We start from the raw sequence: 20,695 nt of genomic DNA on the forward strand, positions 1-20,695 counted from the left end.
GCCAGTAGAGCAAAAAGGCAACAAAAGAAGGAGCAGGGGCACAAAAGATCAGCTCCTAATTGATAAAATGATATTAGAAAATTGTAAGAACAGAAAAACGAACTTGAATATGGCCTGGATTGATTACAAAAAGGCATTTGACTCACTGCCACATAGTTGGATCATAAAATGCTTAGAAACAACTGGCATTAGCAAAAATATTACATCCTTTACTGAAAAGGCAATGAAACAATGGAGAACTGAGTTGGCAGTAGGGAATGAGAGCTACGGAATGGTTAATATCAAGCGAGGAATTTTCCAGGGTGATTCACTTTCACCTCTTCTCTTCATCATCGCAATGATCCCACTATCAGTAATCTTTAAAAAAATGAAATTAGGCTACCAAACAGCCAAAAAAGCTGAAAAAATTTCGCATTTACTATATATGGATGATTTGAAACTCTACGGAAAGTCAGAAATAGAAATCCAATCATTGACAAATACAGTCCGAGTATTCAGCACCGATATTTCAATGCAGTTTGGCATGGAAAAATGCGCCACTGTATCCATAAAAAGGGGCAAAATCACTGCATGTGAGGGAATTGAAATGCCCAATGGCCAATTAATTAAATGCAAAGAAAATGAAGCCTACAAATACTTAGGCATTCTGCAGTTGGATAACATCAAGCATGGAGAAGTAAAAACTATTGTCAGGCGAGAGTACACCAACAGAGTTAGGAAAATTTTAAAATCTAAATTGAATGGTGGAAATACAATCAAGGCCATAAATACCTGGGCAATACCAGTTATAAGATACACAGCTGGTATAGTTAACTGGACACAAGCTGATTTGGACCTTTTGGACCGAAAAACCAGGAAACTAATGACAATGCACTACAGTTTACATCCACGTGGTGATACTGATAGACTATATCTGCCCCGAAAATCAGGTGGCAGAGGATTATTACAAGTGAAGCAAACAGTTGAAGAAGAAAAACATGGACTGGCTGATTATTTAAAAGAAAATCAAGAACATCTATTAATCGAAGTAAAGAACAAAAATCTACTGAAGGCCCAACAGACAAAACAAGAATACAGAAAAGATGTGATAAAATCAAGAATGGAGAGTTGGCAGAACAAAGCACTGCATGGCCAATTTCTGGAAAAAATAAAAGATAAAGTGGACAGTGAACAAACTTGGTTATGGTTAACAACAGGTACATTAAAGAAAGAAACAGAGTCACTAATCCTGGCTGCGCAAGAACAAGCTATCCGCACAAATGCCATTAAGGCCAAAATAGAAAAATCCTCTGATGATGCCAAATGCAGACTTTGCAAAGAAGCTGACGAAACTGTTGATCACATACTCAGCTGCTGTAAGAAAATCGCGCAGACTGATTATAAATTGCGGCACAATTCAGTAGCACAAATGATCCATTGGAATTTGTGCAAAAATTATAATATCAAAACAGCAAAAAACTGGTGGGAACATCAGCCTGAAAAAGTCACTGAAAATCAGATGGTCAAGATCTTGTGGGATTTCCGTATACAAACCGACAAAATACTGGCGCATAATACACCAGACATCACACTGGTTGAGAAAAATAAGGTCACAATCATAGACATCGCAATACCAGGTGATAGCAGGGTCGCCGAGAAGGAACATGAAAAAATCGCAAGATACCAGGACTTAAAAATCGAAATTCAACGACTATGGCACAAACCAGCAGTGGTAATTCCAGTGGTAATTGGCACACTGGGTGCTATTCCAAAAGCACTGGAATTACATTTAAAACAGTTAAAAATTGACAAAATCACCATCAGTCAAATGCAAAAAGCTGCACTGCTTGGATCTGCACGTATATTACGAAAATACGTTACGACATCCTAGGCCCCTGGGTGGGGCCCGACTAGTAACCAATGCCAAATCCAGCAAAACAACTGGCCGCTGTGATACAATTGTATAATAATAATAATAATAATAATAATAATAATAATAATAATAATAATAATAATAATAATAATTGAAACTCTATGGAAAGTCAGAAATAGAAATCCAATCATTGACAAACACAGTCCGAGTATTCAGCACCGATATTTCAATGCAGTTTGGCATGGAAAAATGCGCCACTGTATCCATAAAAAGGGGCAAAATCACTGCATGTGAGGGAATTGAAATGCCCAATGGCCAATTAATTAAATGCAAAGAAAATGAAGCCTACAAATACTTAGGCATTCTGCAGTTGGATAACATCAAGCATGGAGAAGTAAAAACTATTGTCAGGCGAGAGTACACCAACAGAGTTAGGAAAATTTTAAAATCTAAATTGAATGGTGGAAATACAATCAAGGCCATAAATACCTGGGCAATACCAGTTATAAGATACACAGCTGGTATAGTTAACTGGACACAAGCTGATTTGGACCTTTTGGACCGAAAAACCAGGAAACTAATGACAATGCACTACAGTTTACATCCACGTGGTGATACTGATAGACTATATCTGCCCCGAAAATCAGGTGGCAGAGGATTATTACAAGTGAAGCAAACAGTTGAAGAAGAAAAACATGGACTGGCTGATTATTTAAAAGAAAGTCAAGAACATTTATTAATCGAAGTAAAGAACAAAAATCTACTGAAGGCCCAACAGACAAAACAAGAATACAGAAAAGATGTGATAAAATCAAGAATGGAGAGTTGGCAGAACAAAGCACTGCATGGCCAATTTCTGGAAAAAATAAAAGATAAAGTGGACAGTGAACAAACTTGGTTATGGTTAACAACAGGTACATTAAAGAAAGAAACAGAGTCACTAATCCTGGCTGCGCAAGAACAAGCTATCCGCACAAATGCCATTAAGGCCAAAATAGAAAAATCCTCTGATGATGCCAAATGCAGACTTTGCAAAGAAGCTGACGAAACTGTTGATCACATACTCAGCTGCTGTAAGAAAATCGCGCAGACTGATTATAAATTGCGGCACAATTCAGTAGCACAAATGATCCATTGGAATTTGTGCAAAAATTATAATACCAAAACAGCAAAAAACTGGTGGGAACATCAGCCTGAAAAAGTCACTGAAAATCAGATGGTCAAGATCTTGTGGGATTTCCGTATACAAACCGACAAAATACTGGCGCATAATACACCAGACATCACACTGGTTGAGAAAAATAAGGTCACAATCATAGACATCGCAATACCAGGTGATAGCAGGGTCGCCGAGAAGGAACATGAAAAAATCGCAAGATACCAGGACTTAAAAATCGAAATTCAACGACTATGGCACAAACCAGCAGTGGTAATTCCAGTGGTAATTGGCACACTGGGTGCTATTCCAAAAGCACTGGAATTACATTTAAAACAGTTAAAAATTGACAAAATCACCATCAGTCAAATGCAAAAAGCCGCACTGCTTGGATCTGCACGCATATTACGAAAATACGTTACGACGTCCTAGGCCCCTGGGTGGGGCCCGACTAGTAACCAATGCCAAATCCGGCGAAACAACTGGCCGCTGTGATACAATTGTATAATAATAATAATAATAATAATAATAATAATAATAATAATAATAATAATAATAAAGGTGAAGTATAGAGGTTGCTAGTTCTCAATTTATTTCAGATACCAGAAGAACAATGTAAAGCATCCCCCAGAAGATATGTGGTCGCAACAATAACTACAAAGCTATTAAAAGACACAAGTGGAATCAATGTGGGGTGCTCTGGCAATAGAGGCTTAAAATTGTTTAATGACGCGCAATTAGGAAAGGGGAGATTGTAGATTGCATGAAATGAACCACCCAGAAATCAAAAATGAGTGGGAGCAGGAGAAAGGAAAAAGAGTCATAGAAGTTATAGAATAACAAAGTTGGAAGGGATCTTTGACGTCTTCTAGTTCAACCCCCTGTTCGAGCAGACCTTATTCTACTCTGTACAAATGGTTGTCTAATGTCTTCTTCAAAATCTCTAGTAATGGAGCATCCACAACTTCTGGTGGCAAACTGCTCCACTGATTAATTGTTCTGTCTGGAAATTTCTCCTTAATTCTAGGCTGGATCTTTCTTTAATAATGTTCTATCCATTACCTCTTGTCCTGCTCTGGAGAATAGGTCGACTTCTGTCAGAGTTTGTTGCAAAAATCAAATCCAGAAAGCGCACACAGATAACTGATTCAGCAGGATTGATTTAAATAAGAAACTTCTTTATATACAATACACACAAACATACAAACACACAAACACACACACAAACAGAAAGAGAGAGAGAACCAATAGCAGAGAACTTAGTTCAGATCAGCAGACAAGTCCAGACTAGTTTCGTTTCTCAGCACAGACTCAGAGCCACGCCCAGACTTCTTACTTAAGTTTCTGATTCCAAATAAGCTTCATTGGCTTTAACCATGCCTATTCATTGGCTGACCTTGTCATCATGTCTCTGCCAGTTCAAGAATATTCTGGCAACCTCCTCCTCTTTGTGGCAGTTCCTAATGGAAGACCACCTCTAGACCTTCTCTTTGCTAGACTAGACATTCCTAGTTCCATTCATCATTCTGTTTAGCCTCCAGACTCCCAATCATCTTTGCACTGTTTTGAGTCTCAATATCCTTTTTGTATTAGTATGACCAGAACTGGATGCAGTATTCCAAGTATGGTCTTATTGGTGCAGTATAGGTAGGGTCAACTTACAACCATTCAATTAGTGACTGTTCAAAGTTACAACGGCAATAAAACAAGGGACTTGTTACTATTTCTCACATGATGTTGTAGCATCCCCATGGTCACGATAAGCTCCTTTAAATTGAAATAAACACAGAAACACAGAAACACACATACCAAATAACCTATGACTAAACTTCAAGGGGGTCTACTCCTTATTGCTGGCAGACCATTTATTTATTTAATGTATTGGTCATCCACTTCCCAAACAACTTTGGGAGGCTTTTAAGAATCAGTCTCTCCCTCTCCCTCCCTGCCTGCCTGCCTATCAATCCTTTTATTGATACAAAAGATATAATGTCTCAGTGGAGCAGTGTAATGTCCCATTTAAAAAAGGCCTCAAATGCAAACAGGAAGGGTGTTTTTTTTAAAAGAACAACTTCAATTATATATCTCATAAACCGGGATTACTGCTCCAATGAATGTTCCTTAAATTCATTAATCTTCTCAAAAAGACTCTCACAATTAAAAGTAATGACAAGTATATCACCTATAGACCAAATACCAGGGAAACTCAAGTCTGATGCAGTTAAATTACTAGACAAGTTTAATCTGACATTTTTTAACTGCCTGACCTTATTCCCTCAGAGTTAATGTTTGCTAGGCCCTTGCATGTAAAGTTAGCTTGAACTGAAGCACAGCGGCCACATATCAAAGTGTAATCGAAAGGACTGTTTGTACATTTCTGTTTCCCCTAGAACAGTTATACAATCGCAATCAAAAACCTGGCCCAGCAACTTGAGTTGTGTCCTGATGAGACCAATCATCACTGAATGTTTTTGATTAACAGGCAAATGGAGCTTCTGAATTTGCATAGTTGCAAGAGAACTATGCAATCTTACAGTTTCACAGCACAATAGACTACAGTTATTAAAACATAGGATTGATTTACTCTAACATGACAACATGAAGTTGCTATACAGCAATGGAGACTATTGGGTGATCTAACTTTAGTGTGATGAATCTGAGAAACATAGGGCTGGAAGAAACCACAATATTTCGTGATAGCAAACCTATGGCACGTGTGCCACAGGTGGCACATGGAGCCATATTTGTTGGCACGCCACCTGTCACCTCTGGCATGCATGTGTGTACCGGCAAGATGATTTCCAGCCTTCTGGAGGGCCAGGGGATGCTGTTTTTGCCCTCCTCAGGCTTCAGGAAAGCCTCCAGAGGCCAGGGAGAGGTCGTGCACGCATGTGCGGGAGGGGGAATCATGCCTACATGTGAAGGTGGGAGGGGAGGATTGATCTGGTGTAGCCACGCATGCGCAATAGCGCGCACAAACAATTTTGGCACGCCATAAAAAAGGTTCACCATCACTGTCCTAGTATAACGATTAGAGTGTTGAATAAGAATTGCTCAAATCCGAGGTTCAAGTTGAACTCAGTCATGAAATTCAGTGGTTACCTTTGGCTGCATGTACACTATTTTAAATTATTTTTATTTGCTTTCCTTGGCAATTAAAAGCGTGCTTTAAAGCTGTCTAGCTTTAAATATTTTAAACAAAATGATTATGTTGTTTAATCTTTCAGTATACATATCTGTGCCAGATACATACAATATATACCATTTTGCAATATTCCCATATAAAACACACTATTCTTTAGCTTTATTTCAAGCAATGTAATATTGAAATTGAAAGTTACAGTAAAAGTTCCATTTAATGGTACATCTTTTTTAGCAGATGTTAATGATAATATTCATGTTTTAGGACTCAGGTTTCAGTACTTCTATCTTTATTTCTGTTCTGGAGAGGTTTAATCCTTGTCTCCAAGCACAGAGTAACCAAAGCCTGTTAAAAATAAGAGTCAATTTCAAATCAAAATAATGGATTTATTCAAGGGAATATCACATTCTACGTGTTACATTCATTAGGATGCCAACAGTGCAAGGATCAAGCAGTTGCTTTTGATTCCACTCAATTTGAACTTGCAAGAAAAAAATAATTATCATGTCTCCTAAGCTCCAGTTTCAGAAAATGTTTCATATAACCCTTATTGAGATTTGTGATGCATTCATTGCTCTTGTTCTTTGTTTGTCTTTCAGAAAAGGGAAATGATTTAGATAAGTATATCTTCCTTCCTCACCCACTCCCCCCTCCAAAAAAAGAATTAGGAACTATCTAACTGGAATTGTAGTCTATATCAGGGATTCCCACCCCCAGTCTGTGGACTGGCATCAGTCCGTGGCATACCAGAAATTGGGCTGCGCAAACAAGCAAAGTCCCATTTGTGGGATGCAGGCAACATGTGAAATCATGCCCCTTCCATTCCATGCAAAATCCTCTCTCCGAGGAACTGCTCCCTGGTGTCCAAAAGGTTGGGGGCCTCTGCTTTATAATCATTATTCTATGTCATTTCAGGAGAATGCATTTTTTATTATACTGATAAATTGCTGCATGCATGGCTGTGTTGACTGACAAATCCACTTAGGGGAGGCCACAGGTTTCTCAGCCTCTGATTTTTGTTTGTAATATGTGGTGGTAATAATACTATTTCTTACAGTATTATTTCTTATAGTAGCCATCCTGAACTTCAATGAACTTGAATATTTGTCAATGGAATTGAATATTCTTCTCACCTCTGGCCATTCTAACAAATATGAACGATATCATGAAGACACTACTAACCTGAATGCTTTCTAAATATTATTTAAATACATGGAAATAGTTTCTAGCACTAAAGAAAAATCCTTTGAAATCTCTATGCCAGCTAAAATGTGTTTACATGTGACTCCATTGTGCAAACTCTGGCCCCGAATCAATTTCAAATTAACACCGCTATCAGTGTTATCCTCATTTATTACCCAGTTGTGCTTTGTAGATGGCATCCAATTTTAAAAATGCTTAATTGGCTTATACTGAAAGAGAATACAGCATTCACGTTTATTTTTCAAATCGGTGTTGAATTGTATTTTATTTTTGTGCCTTCAAGTCAGTGTTGATGTCTGGTGACTTGACTGACAAGTCCCTGCAGTTTTCTCAGCAAGATATCAGAAGTGGCTTATTTGTTTCTTAGGACCGAGAGAGAAGAATTGGCCCAAGAACATCCAATTGGCTTAGTGCCTACTAAGGGCCAAGGTGGCGCAGTGGTTAAATGCAGCACTGCAGGCTACTGCTAGATCAGCAGTTCAGCGGTTCAAATCTCACCGGCTCAGGGTTGACTCAGCCTTCCATCCTTCCGAGGTGGGTAAAATGAGGACCCAGATTGTTGGGGGCAATATGCTGACTCTCTGTAAACCGCTTAGAGAGGGCTGAAAGCGGTATATAAGTCTACTGCTATTGCTATTGCTATTAGAATTCAAGTGTCCTGATTTATAGCCTGGTGCCTTAAACCATACACCAAACTCACTTTCAATGATCAGTTTGACTAAATCCATTTAACAGAGCTCTTTAGCAGTGTATTTTGTGTCTGAAATTTAGTTCTATCAGGCCTCAGGCCTCCCAACTATTCAAAAGCAAAAGTAACTTTTGCAAACATTTTTGATTGAGCCAGTTCTATAAAATGATGTTATCTTTCTCTGCAATATAATCTGAGAGGTTATTTCAGCCTGGCTTATCCCATCCAACAAAGCCTACATATTAAACTGTGGAAGACACCCAGTTTGTAAGTTTAGTTGGTGACCTATTAATGTACTTTGAATTTGATTTTGAATACATGCACGATTTGCTGTTCCTCTATGCCACCAGTGGGTTGAAAATGTATCAAACCCAACGTAAGAAAAAACATTGAGCTGTCAAATGAAGGTAAACTTTCCTCTTTATTTTCCTTAGAGCCTTTTATCAAGTTTCCCCACCCCCTCCCACAACCTGCAGGTCCACAGTTATGTGTTCATTGAATCACTGAACTGGCTCATTCTTATAACAAAACAAACTGTACCACACTGAGAAAGGAGCTGGCAGAGCTTTAACAAAAGATTCTCTTTCTACTTTTGGCAATATTTCTAGAGCCAAGGATACAAAATGTCAAGGGAGGTCAAGTCAAGTCAAGCAGCAGGTATAAACTTCAAAAGGTAGTGAGCAGAGGTAAATGACAGCCCTCAATACACTTTTTGAACAATAAAACTGAAAGGAAATCTATGGTTTGTGGGCCTGAAACTTCCTGATTTGTGAATGGTTGTAGAAACCTCAGTTTTCTTCAAGTATTGGTAGGAATGAGAAGGGAAAATCATTTCTAATAACATGGACACATCGAGGTTGTCACAAAGACTTCTCATTTCATCATTTTTGACAGAATGATTCAGAAAACTCTTTCCTGCTAATGTGCTGTTACAACATCCCTAGAACTTATAAATTGTGGCAATTGAGTAATTTCAAGTCGGACTCTTCCAATATTGCAGAATTACAGGTACTCCTCAACTTACAACAGTTCATTCAAAGTTAAAACGGCACTGAAAAAATTATGACCAATTTTCAGAGTTATGACTTTTGCAGCATCCTCATGATCATGTAATTAAAATTCAGATGCTTGGCAACTGGTTGATATTTCTGATTGCTGCTGTGTCCCATGGTCATGTGATCACTTTTGGCACATTTTGACAAGCAAAGTCAATGGGGAAGCCAGAATCACTTAAGAGCAGAGTTACTAACTAATCAGTTGCAGAGATCACTTAACAACTGTGGCAAGAAAGGTCATAAAATGGGGCAAAACTCATTTAACTAATGTCTCAGTTAACAACAGAAATGTTGAGCTTAGTTGTGGTCATAAGTCAAAGACTATCTGTGCATCTTTCAAAATCCTTAGGAAGCTTAGAAAGAACCAAATTAAAAAAAGCTGGGTTTTCCCCAATTACTATCAGCAAAAATAAAGTCCATGCCATACCAATGTTTATAAGAAATATACTTAACTTCTATTTACTGAAACCTAAGAAAAGAAAGATGATCAGGACTACGCTATTTTTCTTCAGCATATGAAACTCAGAAGAAACTCATTAGCTTCCTGATTTGTTCAAGAGCTTAAAAATTGGTCTTTTATCATAGTTATTTTTCTGATTCCTCCCCCAATCCCCTCTAAGGTTAGAATGCATCTACAAGGGGTTCTCCAAATGGTAAAAACACCCCCAGAAGGTGTACCTAAACAAATAAATATGCAAGTCAATAAGCGGGAAAAGAATCCGAAACTGCTTGACTAAAATATTATTTCTCAAAGTGAAACTTAAAAGTTCTCTTCATTAAACTCAGCAATGAGTCCCTATGGAGACTGGATGTATACAAATAAAGAAAATAAGAAATAGCTAAACAACAAACTCTACCGAATTCTTCATTTCTTGCTTTGTGGCTATCAGTTTCCATGCTGCTTTACATATTGTGCTATGATATGGTTCACTAAATAAGCCAAAGCTGACTGAATACACATCATTATTAGACAAACAATAATAAAAAATAATATAATAGAAAGATTATAGAAAGTTACCAGATAATATAATAGAAAGATTATAGAAAGTTACCAATCAGGGACAGTTCATCAGGGGAAGGCATATATACCCAAACATGTAAGTTATCTCAATCTAAGTATATCTGTTTTAAAAGGCAGGAAATCTAAGTGGGACTTGAAGTTCATTTAATTTTTGTTGAAAAATCTAAGGGAAATGGATGCCTATTAATTTTAAGCAAAAAGTTATTTTAATATAACATTTTATTGTAAGAGTTTGGTAAAGTCTGCTTAATGTTAATTTTGTTGCTGATAACTATATGGACACATAATTTTCTTGGAAATAATAGAGACGTATTTTGCTTTTGGCAGGTCAGTGGAAGTCAAATTAAGGGCTACTAACTTCTTTAACAAAGATTTACTGCATCTCTAAATCTTTTTTTTAAAATCCCCTCAAGAGAAAAAAAACGGCTAAAACTCTTCCACTTTCTTCTATCACATTATTGTTCTATCTTACTACAATTGCAACAAGAACAATGGCAAAGCAAAACATCTCTCAGAATCTTGAGTTCAGAATAATGCACATGAAGTACTTACTATGCAGGTTATTAGCATTACAAGATAATGAATGAAAAGAGCATATATTTTTCTAGAACTGTGTCACTCAATCTTCACAACTTTAAAGTGTTGAGAACTTCAATTCACTGTTCCCTTCTTCATCGAATGCTTAAATGGGGACGTTTGAGTTCAATTGCTTAATTCACAGAATTTTGAAACAGGTACTATTGTTATTACTTAGGAACAATTTCCCCTAAATAGGAAGGTGCTTTACTAAGTCAGACCATTATATCAACATAACACTGTACTGTACACGCTAATAATGACTTTCTAGAGATTTGGGCATGAATTTAAGCACGCCTGCCAGTGACGAAACCTATGAATGTAGGTTGTGTGCAAACATTCCATTGCGACTTAGTGATGGAGAGTTTTCTTCTCTAAAAAAGATATTGTGCTTATTCAAACTGAAAAATCTCAGTTTAGAGCAAAGTAGCAAGAATGCTACAGTGAATAATTTCAGTCAAAGTTTTGTCAGTTTGTTGGTAAAGCACTGAACAATGCCAACATGTGGATTTTTATGGAACACTAAGAATAAACTAGCAAGATGGCAGAGGCAATACACTTGATGAGCAAGAGTGACACAGGCCTACCTGAATAGATATCAGGCTAATCGAGTGCCTACCTCGAGACAGAGGCTGAGGTGCCCTATTAGTTCACCCCTATTTACCCTTAGTCCACGAAGGAATTAAAATTACAATGAGTATCTGCTGCTTGCTGGTTTCAACTGCTGCTTTTGATTTTGCCATTATCTTTATTAAGTTATTTAAAGCTTTTTATATACCACCTTGGTTTTAAAAATATGCATTGGATAACTTAAATAAAGTACACAAGCAATGAAAAGTTTATAGGCTAAGAAGAAATGATGGCCCCTTCCAAAACAGAAAGTAGCAAGGATGCAGCATCTTGTGATCCAGAAACATTTTTTTAGTTCAATGCAATTGTCTCTCCGATGAATATGTGCAGAGATATATAGCCTCATTGCTAAAACTCCTACTGATGTTGAAAGAAAAGTGTCTGTAGTTGCTAACTAAAGAATAACGTTGGACTTTATCAGAAAGATAAGTCTAAAACTGTGGTAGAACTATTGACAAAAACCCTTTGAAGCTACCAGTTTGGCTTTAAAAGGAGAGAAACAGCTAACAGATGTCACCTACTTAAATGTATTCTCCCCCTAGAGTCTTAATAGTGATTAAAGTGGCACCAAGAACATCAGTATAATAATATTTTAACCAGCTAAGTATAAATAAATGAAAAGGGAGAAATAGGAGAGTTTTTTCACTTATCAGTTTTTTTAAATATATACATATAGTGAAATATAACAGCATTTTAAAAAATCCACAAATAAAAGCTGAAATGCATTATACAATTATATACCATATACTGTATATATTTCTATCACAAAATTATGATGATCTTTTGAAGGAGAGAACAAAGCATCACATTAAAAAAAAACCAGTAAAAAGGAAAATGTGATACCTGAAAAAATAAATGATTTCTCAGTCTAATACTTTTCAAATTCTCTTTTTTTCCTTTTAGGCATCATAAGATCTTTTGTGTCTTGTCAGCTGCATTCCAAATTCAGCCCTGAAAACATTAAGAAACTTCATTTTAATATAGAAATTATTAGTACTATTTCAAAGGAAAGTAACAATTTATTTTTATTTAAAGATAAACACCAGAGTTTATTGTATATGTATATGTTGTATATCAGAATTTATTGTATATGTATCTATAATTATCAATTTAAAATTAATTTAGTCTTCCTCCCATTTTGATAAACATCATTGTATTTCTGTATTGGTTTTTTAAAAAAATGGCAAAGACTCAAAACATTTCTCCTCATAATCAGATTTATGTTAATCATTTTTATATCATACATTTTGATTCAAGCTTTCTTTGAATGTACTTTTTCTACACACTTCCTTAATATACATTTTTCTGAAATATATACAGAATGTATGTATCTTTATATACATATTCTCTGCTCTAAAAATATCGTCTTAAAATTCAGAAAGGTCGGAATACAAGTTATTTATATTTTAGTTCACAAATTGACTGAGGTGATAATAGCTAGATAAATCTAAAAACTAAAATGTGACCCCAATTATTTTCTTTCCCATTTCTGTTTGAAATCAGCCTTACCCCAGCATTGTTATAACTCCTTAATGAACTCATCTGTGGGATAATTTGAAACACACAAATAACTTTTCTAGAAATATAACAGAGCATTCTGTCTTTATCTCGGAATTCATGAGATAGAAACGAACCATCTTGATTCAAGGTAAGTTCTGAATAATAATCCAATAATGCTCTTTTTTTGTATTGCTTACCTAGATGCCACTTTCCTTTATATTTTTATCTACTTCCTTCCTCCTTTCTTTCTATTTTCTGCATCATTTTGCCATCATGTTTTTCCTCCCTACTTTGTTCCCAAACTATGGGAACTGGAGATTAGTTTCCAAAGCATATATAGTATGGAAAGAACTACCTGCAAGTGACAAGTAGACATAGATGCAACAGCAGTTAATATAAAATCCATTGGACCTCTATTGAATTCCTATAATCTTAATACTTTGTACACCTCATGACATGCAAGCATCTTGCTCTTCTCCTGTGACTAAATATTACCAAATGCTGAACAAATAAAGAGAAGAAGCTTTTTCAGTTTTGACAGGACAGTGTGGGAATGGAAAGATTTCTGCAAGGGATATAAATCCTTCCATTCCCCTGTCAGAACCGAAGAAGCTTCTTGGATGAGAAGCGCAACGTCTTCAAAAGAAAAAACAAGGAAGTCTAGTTGCCTCCTGAAAAAGCACCTTTGGGACTATGGCTATCTGGTGAGTTAAAAACGTTGAAGTAGCTGTTATTTATTTAGTACATGGCATATCATACATGGACCAGCAATCTCTATTAACATTTCACCTAGATTAGTAAAACACAACAAAATATAAATGCTAAAAAGATCTATGTTCAAATGCCAGTGTCTATCTAACCATTGAAGAACAGCATCATTTATATATTTTAAAAAATCAGATACAAGACCGGTATACGGACTGGTATATGCCCTCAGTTTACACAATATGATCTACAGCAGAGATCTTCAAACTTTGCAACTTTAAGACTTGTGGACTTCAATTCCCAGAATTCTGGGAGTTGAAGTCCACAAGTCTTAAAGTTGCCAAGTTTGGGGACCCCGATCTACAGTTTGATGTGGGACCCCATAGCCAAACTACTCTATAGACTTTCCTGGCTCTCAAAATACATGGCAATGAAGCAGATGTTTTCACTATTCAGACCAAGATCAAATACATTCTAATTCCAAGAGATGCCAAGCAAATTTATCTTGGAGAGTTCCATGCAGGATACAAGTGTCAGACTTTCTCACTCCACAAAGTGTGATAATCAGAAACAGTACCAGTGAATGTTCATGCTTAATTTCAATACCGTGACTAGATATTAGAGACCACTGGGTTGATTGAGAGGGGGGAGAGGGGACAGACTAAACTGGACAAGCATCAATTGTTTAAAAGCTACAAACCAGCTGCTGACCAGGTCATTTGCTTACTGAAATTCCAAACACCACAATTCTAAACGGAATTGTTTAGATACAGCAAAAAATAAATACAGCATACAGCAAAAAATAAAATAAAAATTATAAGCCTTTAGCTATAAATGTGCAGCTTCATTTTTATTCTGTGTTGTGTACTTCTTCTCTCCTTTTAAAATAGCAAATTAATGCTTTTTGGGGCTCTGGACAATGTTTTTTAAATATCAGTTTCTTGAGGCTAAATATTACAAGAGTACATATAAAGGAAAAAACATTTCCTGATGATGAAAATGCAGAGGACTCAGATCATGATGATTTCATTTCTTGCAATATACATATTTGACATTTCTTAATGCAGATCATTGAGCAATATGTATTCATTGAGAGCTTCTCCTAAAGGTTTAAACTACAATTTCTAACTATAACAATTTTAAAACTAAAGTCCAGAGCACTAGGAGAAAAAGTTTGCAGAAAATAGGGGTGGAGGAAATATCATACCAGTTCCTATCATTAGTAATTAAAAGAATTGCAAGTGGCAAGTCAACCTGTCTGAAAGTTATTCTGATAACTTTCTGGGAATCCCAACAGAAACTCTATGGGCTAATAGCAGTTTTCTTAGGCAAAGACTAGTCCACCAGATGTGAGCCATCCATTGAATATATCCTGGCAAACACTCACAAGATAGAATACCGTTTTGAGATCGATTCTGCTTTTGACTATGGCAAAGAAGGGATATTTTCCACATCCAAACCCCTCAAACAGAGACTCCTTGTAGTCTCCTTGTACTATCTATAATTTCTAAATTAAAGAGTAAGGAAGACAGTGTTGTTTCCTCCCAAATACAATTATCACTCTCTCATCATATTCAATATTCAAAGCTATGCTGTTTCTGATCATGGATGCATGGCCAGCCTTCCCCATGAATGTGACTGAAACCTCTTTAAAACTTTCAAGGAAGGTGTTTGGTTAGGGCAGTGAACTTTTTTATGATAATTACAACCTGTGTAAGCACCTGCTTTTCAAGGCTGCACTGAATGTCTTATCAATCAGTTCACTGGAATATTTTAACTTCCATTAGTAGGAGTTAACAGGAAGCTGTGATTTTTGAACAGAGTAAGGGAAGGGAAAGGACAGCATGGCTGAAGATGTTTTACCTTTTTATAAACCACTACACATATTTATTCAGTTAAGCTTTTCTATATGCTGCTTTTCTACTCTACACAGAGGCTTAGCATTAATTTATTGGTTGGTAATACTTGAATTTCGGTTGAAAGGGATTTTATTATGAAGCATGTGAACAAAAAATAAGTGAACTAGCATATATTACACTGTAATATAACAGAAGAATAATAAAACAGATAGTCCATGGTAAATAAAGATAGCTCATGGTGTGTTTGCTATATTCCAGAAGATTGATTCAATACAATTCAAATGCCCCGTCCATCTCTCTGCAGAAAAAGGATGGTAGCAGCAAAAGGAAAATACAAACAACACGTGAAAGAGGAACAAAAATATTAAAACCTCTGTCACAATATTAATGTTGCAGCTCAGTGTTTCTCAGACTTGGCAGCTTTAAGATCCATAGGCATACTGGTGTACGAATTCTGGGAGTTGAAGTCCAAACAACTGCAATAGGGAAGCTTTAGCAAACCTTAATAATGGCCATTTTATTTTTCAGTCTCGTGGAATTTATCGTTCCCCATACCTTGGATCTGTAATGAAGTTTTATATCTTGGCCCCATAAACTAAGAAAATAAATGTTTTCTTGGTTGATCACCAATCCTCAGCTTCTATGCAAAATTAGAAGAAAACGTTCCAATGCCCAGCTCTTCACATTTATTTGTGTTAATTATACCTGGTATATTATCATCCAGTGACTCAGTTCTTAAACTCTTAAATCTGCTAAGTCTGTATAATTTGCTGTCATTTTAAAACTTGATACTCTTTAATCCACAGCAATTATAAATATATTTAAGTAAACAAGAATACCAATATAGAGCCTTACAAATTGTCATCCTTCACACTGTCTGTAAACTATACATTCTACTCTAGGTAAATTGCAAGCAATTAAAAATTAATGGGAAACCAAGTATTAGCAGGATTAGTACATCCACTGCAACTTACAGTAAATTCTGTTTCCATTATAATTTTTTTTAAAAACAAAAAATATCGTGACATTTCAGAATCCTCAACTAAATGTTGCAAGATATGGCCACATAGCCTCCCACTGAGATTAATAAAACTTGTGCAACATTTGGAAACTACTTGAAATTGAAGCCACTTTTAAATAATTGGTAGAGAATGCCCAAAGCCTAAGCATTTTGTCAGCTGCTTATTCCAGATTCTGTTCTCTTAAGTCACAACTATGTTTACAGATGCTTTTAGTGAAGAACTTTGACAAATGTTTTTCACCAGTTCAAAATAAAATTGCTAGTACTAGACGACAATTTCCAAGAAAATTAACCCAAGATGATTTACTGCAGAATAAGCCTATTACACGAAAGTACAATATGCGTTAGTGCCTATCATGTAAAGCAACGTGTTGGATATAAGCAACACAAGTTTAAAGAAAAATATGCCACTTTTGGGAAGACAAAATATATAACAATAGGATAAGTTTTATACATTACTGTCTCTTGCCCACAAAAATAAAACAACAAAAAAGATAAGGTAAGATTTATAACAAACTCTCTTTTGTTTATTCTAATGCTGATAATATACTGTTTATACTTCAGATAAGAGTTGTTATTTGTCCTCCTTTCTTTATCAAATTTCCTTGCGATATTGCAAAAACAAAGTAGGGAAAGATTCATGGACTTGGAAAGTAATATATCCCTCATTAAGTGACTGGTTTATAGTGTTACACTCTGAAATAAAACTTGATCTCCAATACAAATTGCATGTCTGCCATGAATGGTACCTCAATTATGCTATGCATAGTCTCAATGCAATGGCTGCATACTTGGAAAAATAGGGCAAAAAATGAAATAGTCTATAGAAAAACAATTAAAATTCTATATTGTATGTAGGTTATAGAGATATGTACAAAGTTTAAAAATTCAGAAGAGTTTTGTATAAATGCAAGATGATCATAGTAAAATGATATAATTTAAGCAGTGTTTCAACAGCTGTTGTTGCTTCAAATATCACTAAATCTGCTTCAGCCTAAATATATTTCCAACAATATTCACCAGCTTACTAGGTATCTAGTATACATTTTCAGTATATCTAAAAACAATGTGTATGTACTGTATATAAAATGTGCTTTTCAACTTTTAGTCTCACGGGGTGTTCACTGCATAAAAGCAGGCTATACTGTAAATGTTTCTGCAGTCTTTGACATAATCACACGCTGACATTGCCATTTTCCATGCAACTGGTAAGCCAAATGGTACATCGTGCTTATGGGGAACAATACAGAAAATCATTGCCATGATTGCAGATTATGAACAAAAGCAATCAGCCAAATGCTCAACTGACTCCACTCCCAAGATAATTATTATTCACCTTACCCCAAATCTTTCACATTTTGTTTAAACAAACTCACTTTTCCCAAATCAAGGCTAAATGACAGTTCAGTTGATTTGAAGCTCACCAGCTACTTACATCCCATCCTTGACTCCAGCCCCACCCCATGATCACGTGGGCACTTGGCAACTTGCTTGTTTACAACCAGTTGCAGTATTCAACAGAATCACATATTTCACAGAGTTTTTCCATTTAAAAATGACATATTTGAGAGGAAAGGCTATCTTCCTTTGCTTTTTCAAGCTTTTTGGCTGAAAAGTAAATGAATCCAACCAGTGGTGGGATTCACTTACCTTTGCTACCAGTTTTCAAATGTGAGCACGCTCGCGCACATGCTCGCTTTGCTCACACGCACCACCTTCTGCACATGCGCAGAAGGTTGCGGATTACATCAGGGTGGGTGGGCGGAGCCTCCAGCAGCTGCTTCTGAATCCAACTATTTAGAAATCAGTGAAATAAAATGAATTAACATGAACAGAAATAGATGGATGCATGCATTTGTGTATTCTGATTTTCACTGGTTGGCAGAGAATCAGGTTTATGTATTACATTTATCATTCTTTCTTTTGTCATGGGATTACCTATTTATAGCTTTCCTAGAGCTTCAGTTTTATGATTAGGCTTATGTTTTGACTTCAATTTCTTCGTATTAAGTAATGACATTTATTATGACTAAACATGGCACAACGGAGAGATACTAATTTTTTTTTGCATTGTTATATCACATCTTGGAAGACTCTCTTTATGAAATAAAAGAAACAAGCCCTAAACATTAGTGCAGTTTCTTTCCTCAAGCTCCCTTTATGTATCAATAGAACCCTCAGGAAGCTTTGATAAAACTCAGTATCAAAGATATGCGAACACTCAGGAAAATCTGAATGGGTTCAATACTTTTCCATGGAACTCCCTTCCGGTGATCAAGCTTAAATTTCAGTCACATTAAATCACCCTGCTCTCAGGACTTACATTTTGCATCGACTGTACAATTAAAGAACTCTTAAATCACCCTGAGTAACACATATAAAAAACTTTGCAATAGCTATTTAGTGATGTCATTTAACAGTACACATCCAGACAATGCTGCTGACTAACTACTGAAGTGCATAATAGTAGGATTAATTCTTAGAAAGAGCAGTTTGCGCAAAACAGTCATTATAGATCCTTTTTTTCTTGGAAAAATCCATACAGTTAACCATAAGAATTAGACCTAGGGCAGATTCTTATTACATCCTGTCTTACATACCAGTAGGAGAGCATGATAATTAATCATTCAAGTCTAAGCTCAACTGCAGATAGGAAGACAAACAAATAAATCTCTAAATTTCTACTGTTTGGACCTGTCCTCTAGACAATCAATGTTCATTCTGATCCCACCTACAAACAATGAAAATACAGGTAGCCCTCAACTTACCACTATTTATTTAGTGGCTGTTTGATATTACAACAGGACTGAAAAGAGTCCTTCATTATGACCATCGCAGTACCCCCGTGATAGGGCTTTTGGCAACCAACATGTATTTACAGTCGTTGCAGTGGCCCAGGTTCATCTACATTTGAAACCTTCCAACAAGCAAAGTCAACATTTGAAACCTTCCAACAAGCAAAGTCAACAGAGGAAGCCAGGTTCACTGAAGGATTGCATGACTCAGGTAACTGCAATGATTTGCTGAACAATCATGGTTAAAAAAAACCTCATAAAATTTAGCACAACTCAAATACCCACCTTGCCTAACAATGTCTATGAGATTTTCAATCATCCAAGTCATGGTTGTATCAATGTTTCAAGTACCTTTTTCCAAAGAAAGACTTTCCAATATTTTTTTAAAAAATTGGGATCCAGGTCAATGACCTGAATCAGTGTTCCCCATTCTTTCCAGATTGGTGGCCTGGTGCGGGGGGGAGGGGGAGGGGGAGAAGAAGGGATAATTTTGTGTGAGAGGTAGGTGTGCATGTGCGCATACATGCAGTTTTGCTTGTGTGAGCAGCAGGTGCACACACACACACCTCTTGCACAAGTGGGGTGGTGTGCTGGTGCCCATCACCCACGCAAATGAACCTGCATGCATGCATATGTGTGCTAGCCCACCACTCACAGAACCTGGTTATGAATAGGCCACAGCCCAGTAATGGACTGCGGCCCATAGGCTGGGGAGGCTCCAACTCACCTCACAGGATGGATGTTGTGGGGAAAATAGGAGTAGAAGGAATGTGTGTTGGATGTGTTCTTTAAGTTATTTATAAAAATAATATAGGTGGGATATAAATAAATAAATGTGACTAAGTTATTATATTTAAAGATGTATATACTTGCAGTATTCCCTCATACGAAGCATGCACATCAAATAGCTGTTCCTCCAGCAACTGTGAAATTTGATGCAACTCTTTAAAAAGTTAGATTACCAGATATTCAACGATAATTATAGATTTTGTAATTATTCTGAACATATAAGTATCAATATATTATTCTGTGCATGTATATGTGTGTGCATGTGTGTATGTGTATATGTATGTATGTATGTGTATGTGTAAGGAGGAGAACCTGTGGCCTAGTGGCTAATTACAGCTGCCTAATATGTAATACAGCCCAGGTTCGAATCCCAGTAAGGCTATGGCTAGCTGATGAGAGCTAAATAGCTTGAAATAGATCTATACTAGTCTCCCTTTATTTATTTATCAGCACAAATGCAACGTATATATATATGTATGTATGTATGTATGTATGTATGTATATGTATGTATATGTATGTGTGTATATGTATATGTATATGTATGTATATGTATGTGTGTATATGTATATGTATTTAGAGTTACAACCCCTGGTATGCCCAAATATGGGAGGAAGTTCACTACTTCCATTCTCTGTCCATCGGCTCGTCACAAGAGACCATCCAGACAGAAACCCAATATTTTTTACTGTTGCCTTTTTGTTA

General features: G+C 36.3%; 1 protein-coding gene across 1 annotated transcript in view; it reads right to left on the reverse strand.

Moving 5' to 3' along the window:
- Positions 1–20,695, reverse strand: part of ZHX3 (zinc fingers and homeoboxes 3) — a 44,842-nt gene that overhangs the window by 7,763 nt on the left and 16,384 nt on the right. The window contains exon 2 of the mRNA XM_087720378.1: positions 12,167–12,274. The gene's annotated coding sequence lies outside the window, so the exon portion shown is untranslated. The remainder of the gene's footprint in view (positions 1–12,166; positions 12,275–20,695) is intronic.

Source organism: Thamnophis sirtalis, unplaced genomic scaffold (assembly GCF_051295495.1).
Source record: "Thamnophis sirtalis isolate CommonGarterSnake01/CBP01778 unplaced genomic scaffold, rThaSir2_p1.2 scaffold_7, whole genome shotgun sequence".
In the NCBI taxonomy this organism is placed as follows: Eukaryota; Metazoa; Chordata; class Lepidosauria; order Squamata; family Natricidae; genus Thamnophis; species Thamnophis sirtalis.